Source organism: Chelonia mydas, chromosome 2 (genome assembly GCF_015237465.2).
Source record: "Chelonia mydas isolate rCheMyd1 chromosome 2, rCheMyd1.pri.v2, whole genome shotgun sequence".
Classification (NCBI taxonomy): domain Eukaryota; kingdom Metazoa; phylum Chordata; order Testudines; family Cheloniidae; genus Chelonia; species Chelonia mydas.
This window is the reverse complement of record NC_057850.1, coordinates 231834294-231840625: the sequence shown is the minus strand read 5'-3', so window position 1 is coordinate 231840625 and position 6332 is coordinate 231834294.

The following is a 6332-nucleotide window of genomic DNA, read 5'->3' as shown; positions in this document are numbered from 1 at the left end:
TTATGAAGTTAGGAAGCAAATGCATTTCCTAGTAATATGTCACCATTATCTAGAATAGGCAATAAAATCTAGGATACTATATATTTCCTGGCTGCATAAAAAACAATTAATATCCCCATAAAGTAAACTCAACCACAAGTGCAATTTAAAAATTAGTTGTTCAATAAGATGATTGCATGTCATAGACTGATCTCATTACAGCTCAAGATATTTGACAAGGGTCAAATCTTTAAGGAGCAGCTAGTCTGGAGCCCAGAGACTTCAATTGGAGGGTCTGAACAAAATACCAATTTTGGATAAGAGTAAATTTAAACTCAAAATTAAAGTACTAAGGAAGTGAAGATAATTAACATTTACCAGACAACTGACAGGAAGGCTCTCCTAGTCTTTTTGGAAAACTGTTCCTGCATTTGCTGTTCTCCAGACGTCCTGCATGGCGCCTCCTCAGTTCCCCTTCGGTTTTTAAAAAATAACTCAATGCAGCCTTGTGAAAATGCTTCCAAAATTACCAAGATTAGGCCAAAAATTAACTGGCCATCTGTGCCATAATGTTAATGAAAAAACCTTATATTTTTGCTGCTTGTCAACAACAAAAATTGATGGGTGACTAGATTATTATGAGTATGTAAAACAAGCATGGTGAACCTATGGAGTGGCTATTCATCCATAGGAACATTTTCCAACTCTCTCCTTCTCTGTTTTGCATGAATCATTATTTGTTACAAGGTGTTTCCCTTCATTTGTTAGTGAAGTACACTTCTGCTGCCAGCCCCCTGTATTAATTAAGCCCTATAAAAGAGCTGCATGGGCAAACCATTCATGAAGAGGAGGTTACTCATCCTGTACAGTAACTGTGGTTCTTCAAGATGTGTGTCCCTATGAGTGCTTCACTTCTGTGCATCCCATGTGCCTTTGATCAGAGATTTTCATTAGCAGTGCCCATTTGGCTTGCATATGCATCCTGCACAGCCTCCTACTCTGCATCGAGGCTATATAGGTCTGAGTGGGTGAACAATCATTAGTTCTTTTTCTACTGCAAAGGCCCACATTGGAAACTCTGAAGTAAAAGGGAAGGAGGGTGGGAGTGGAGCCCCCAGAGGAGGGCACATCACAAAGAACCAGAGTTAGGTCACCTGCACAGGGTGAGTAACCTCTTGTTTTTTGACTGGTGTCCCTGGGGGTGCACTCCGCTACAGGTTATGCCTGAAAGCCATATCCCCACAGGGAGGAGAGAGGCAATATCTCAGTGAGGTTTGAATAGTCTTGGATAGATTTGCGAACATGAATCTGTCCATGGGAAGGTAGGACCTGGCTGCCAATGAATACAAGGATGCTGCTCTGAGTTGTATTTGCTGTACAGGGGTCAGCATGGATTTTTTTTACATTGAGTTGAAGACCCAATTCCAGGAACAGCTAAAAGAACCTCTGCGTGGTTGCCAGCCCTGCTTCATAAGACTGACCTTGGAACAGCCAATCGTTGAGGTACAGAAATAATTACAATGGACTCTCGACAAAAGTAAATGGCCACCACCACAAGAACCCTTAAAAACACTCTTGGAGCTGAGGAGAGGCCAAAGGGGAGCACCCAGTATTGAAAATGAACCTGGCCTATAACAAAAGGTAGGTATTTTCTGTGAGGTGGATGTATCGTTCTATGGAAATAAGCACCTTGTAGGTCGAGGACCAAAAACCAATCCCGTGAATTTAGTGAAGGATTTATAGCTGCCAGAGTCACCATACTGAACTTCTGCGGGTTTACAAATTTGTTTAGTAACCTTAAATCTAATATCGGTCTCCATCCTCAGTTTGCCTGTGGTACAAGAAATTACATCAAGTAGAAACCCTTTCCCTTGTGTCGAGCAGGAAGAGGATCTATCACTCTTAACAACAAACACCGAAGTCCTACTCTTATCCCCACCCCTTTTTTCAAGGCCTGATTAAAAAACAAAACAAAACAATCGACTGACCTTGAAAACGCACCTGAGAATCAATACATTCAAACACTCTGTGACCAAGGGTGGGAACTGAATTACAGAGTCATGTAAAGCAGGGGCTATCTGTTCCAGTGCCTGAGATGATCCTGGTGGCGTTGGTAACACAGCAAGAGGCAGCTTCTACAGAGAGGCTTTCGACAAAGGTCAAAATTAGATTGGATTGAAAAAAATATAATGGGCTTTTCACAAAGAACTCCCAAAATTTTCAGTCATGTTTGTTCTGCAAATTTCAGACAGGAACCAACTTTTAGTTTATTGGACAGTTTTCATTCTTTTTAAATGACACATTTATGGGTCCCCCTCTGACTTTTCTTTCCTCACTTTCCCTTTATTTCCATGTTACCACTTAAAGAAGGGTCAGAGGGAAGAGGGAAGTGAAAAAAATGGGGAAAAAAACCTGAAACCCACCCCCCTTTTTGTTTTCAGGATTCATTAAAAACAAACATTTTTGCTTCTGAAAGGGGTGGGAGGTGTTTCTGTTTCATTTTGTAATAAAATTTCCACCAGCTCTAGTCAGACTCCAGCTTTTGAATTGCTCCTGGAACCAAATCGGAAGCCAGCACAGACAATGGCACACAAAAGTTATGCAACACAGAGAGAAACTCTGCTAAGCAGACAGGTGAAATTTCAGTGGTCTTCAGCTGGGACCACTATAGTCCACTCTAGAGGCGAAAAGAGGGATGAAGAAATGGAGTATGTACTTTTCCCCACATGTACTTCTACAAATACTTCTGTGTGTGTTTAAGAGACTCCCAGCTATAGTGCTGGGGAACTGATTTGCACAGCACTTCACTGGTCTCAGTTTAGGGGCATGCTGAGGCAGCAGCCAGAGTGTGGCCTATGCTTAGCCAATGCTGGGTGGCAGATCAACTGTTAGCAGCCCCCTGGGCGCCTCTCACTTGTGCTGGGGGTTGTTCTGCCGCCTTGGGGCTGACTGTAATCAGGAGCCACAGAAGTGGTGTAAAGCAACCTTTGCCCCCACTTCCTGAGAGATGTCCCAGAATCTGGCCTATTATCCTGGAGACGCAGCCTGGGGGGCGGGGGAAGTCTTGCCGTGGAGCACTTTGCATGCCTAGACCATATGTTTACAGCACAGAGAACTCCGATTCTCCAAAGCAGCCTGGGGCGGGGGGGTGACTGGAGACAGAGCAGGGCTGTAGGCAGCCTGGAACACAAGAATCTACATCGCTTATGCAGCACAGCAGCCCTCTTCCCTGACTCCATTCAAGTACATTGAATGGTAGCAGGAGCGCTCTCCAGAGATCAAAAATTAATCTGCTTCAGCACCAAGTCCACAGCTCTACAGGCTGCTTGCGGCTGACCCTCATGTGCTTTCACCATTATATAGAAATGTGGCAGCTAAATTGCGCTGTTAGGAAGATCAGACAAATTGAAGAGGCCATGGCCCAGTATGCTTTCCTCTAGGCCAAAGGGCACTTTGTGGGAGACGGTCTCGGTCTCTCCACGACAGGGCTGCCAAAAGCATGTCATGCAGGATACATAACACTTGCCAGGTCTCCCTCCTAAATGTCACCAAAACTGATCAGCCCACCCGCCACCGTCCCTGACACTGACTGAGACCTGCCCAGCAGGCAGAGGAACAGTTGGTGTGATTTGATGGGTCAAGGGACTACACTGGAAGCTGCAGGCGTTTCTCGCCAGACGGGTGAGAGCCATGGCTCGGGGGAATCCGCGTTCATGGCTGCCACTTTAGAACAATGGGTTTTCAGGAAAGGAGCAGCGGCATTGGCTACTGTCCTAGAGCAGGGCTGGCCCTCCGAGTCAGTCCAGCATGTTCAAATCAACGGGCACACTGCTGAATTTCTACCAGCATCTTCCCTGGATTGGTGCTAGTGAATGCTGAATAGAACATTTGTTATCTGATACTCTCCATTCTTGGACTGACCTTGCTGGCATTTGGGCTGTGCCTCTCTCTCCAGCTACTCTCAGGGTGAAGGAGCGATGAGAACCTGGAAAGGATAGTAGCGTATGGTCCCATGGCAGTGATACTGGGGAAGCAGGCAGGCTCACACCCTCAAACACAAATGTGGAGAAAAAGAAAGGAGGCCTAGGCCCCCAGTTTCAGCCTTGGCTGCAGGGCCAGGCCCCTTCACCCTAGTCAGACACCATCCTGTAAGGACAATGCAGTTTGATATTGTGAGTGTGACACTGCACCATGGCAAAATTTAACCAAGCTTAGCTGGGGCCCTTGCACACATTTAGGGGCTCTTCCCCCCGTCCTCCCTCCTCTCTTGGGCTTAGGCTCTGAATGTCTGCTTTGACCCTCTGGTGGTCTAAAAGAGGGGAGGCTGGAGGACATGAGCTCTATAGATCTGCAAGGGGAGGGCAGGAGGTACTGGATAAGAGTCTCTAATCCTTGCACTACTCAAATCAAACCAGAACATTTCTGACTCATGGAGTTATTCCAGGGTTCTGGGATCACCATCATCTGCTCTGACACTGGATAACATTAGCTACAGAGTTCTCGGGGCATTTATAGCACCATTATTCACAGTCAGTTCATTGGTCTGTGTGCTAGTCTTACACCGCAGATTAGATACAGATAAATAGACTATGAGAAACAATGCAGAAGTGGCAGCCACGGTCAACAAGGGCAAGAGTCAAATTGGAAGGCAAATGAATATAAACATGGTGGTAGGCAAGGAAGATCTGTGCCAAAAACTACCTTCCCGTACCTCACTATACCAAAAAAATCCAACCCCCTAACAATGCCCAGCTTTTGGCCTGGACAAGCTGCAAAGTCAAAACAATTTCCTCCCACAGGAGGAGACATCTTGGGCATATCTGATCAATCCAGTCCCCCTCTCCTCTCCGGAGATATGCAATGGTAGCTGTACCTAGCACTGTACCAAGAAGTGCGGTAGGGCTTTACTCAGTTTTAACACTGACCTCTTAGAATAGAAAAATCTGCTAAAAAGGTCAAGTATTAGCTTCCTTAGCAGCACTGGTTGTGCATGTGTCTGACTGAAACGGATATCCTTGTGCACTTGAGCAGGTGGCAGGAGGTCTCCATGCTGCCTTCCCAGCCATTTCTCAGGGTGTTCGATGATACCTACCAACCCATGCCCATATGCCTGTACGCAAGGGAAATTGGTGTGCTCTCCAGCTATGTACCAGGGTTGACATACTAGTTTTTCCACTGCTCATCTGCAACCGTATGCAAGTGATAACAGAACATTTTAGGTAGAGCATGCAAGTCGTGGAGATTCTGTCCTGTTATTTTCACCCTCTCCCCAGTTCAGGTACTGGCTGAGCTGCATAGCTGGCAGTGTAGAGTGAAGGCAAGAGTTCACAGTGCGGCCTTGGTAGCCAGCTCCAGACAACTATGAGGCAGTTGGTAGAGAGATGCAGGCGTTCCCAGTGGAATTGCTCTCTGCCTGCTGAAGTGCCCTTTTTAAGAGTCTCCCACTGCCCCAACATCCAGCTCATGACACCTGGAATTGAGAGAGAAGTAATCCATTAGTTCTTTTATAAGATAGAAGGCACACTCCATGCAGACTGAAATGAGTGGTTCACTTAACTTACTGACCAAGGCCACTAACATAGTGTTATGGTTTCTTGTTCATGGAGTCCTGCCCACCCCGTTTTACATTACCAGTCTCCACATCATCCAGCCATCTTCAACTGATGAAGCAGAGAGATTAGTGCATTCTTTTGGAGGAGTTTGGATGAAGCTTTTGCTTTCAGTAAGGGCCTGTCCACAATTCTTGGTACCAAGTATTGAAACCAATTGGAGAAAAACAGTAATCAAAGGTAAGATTACTTGATTCTTTTCCTTCCTATACTTCATTAGCCTCCTCTTGTAGCTGAAACATACCAGCTGTGGGTTATTCAAACATGAAGTTATATTTCTTGTTTTGGTGTGTTCATTTCCAGCCCATTTCACACCTAACAAATCCTTACGTAAACATTCCTGCACATGCGGGTGGGGGGGGGGGGGGGGGGTGGGGGAGAAAGGGAAGCAACATTGCTACAGATGTGTAGATTGCGTGTGCACTTGAGAGGAAAAAAAAAGCCTTTGAGATCAAATTCCTAATTATGACACACTTAAGTCTGCAAGATGGAAGTTATCACTATTTGTGAGACTGTCCAGAATGCTGTTTTCATCTAGAAGCTTAATAGCCAGCCAGGATGATACACTGAAGCTACAATTGTCTTTTCCACAGAGCCCAAGTGCCAGGCATTAGCTTTTGCCTTATTGAGGGCACTCCAAAGATTTAGCTGTGTTCTCAGGAGACTGCTCTAAGAACAGCTAGTGCTTGCACTTCCATTTCACTGAGAGCTGCAATCACAAGAATTCAAATGCTTTAAAGGCTC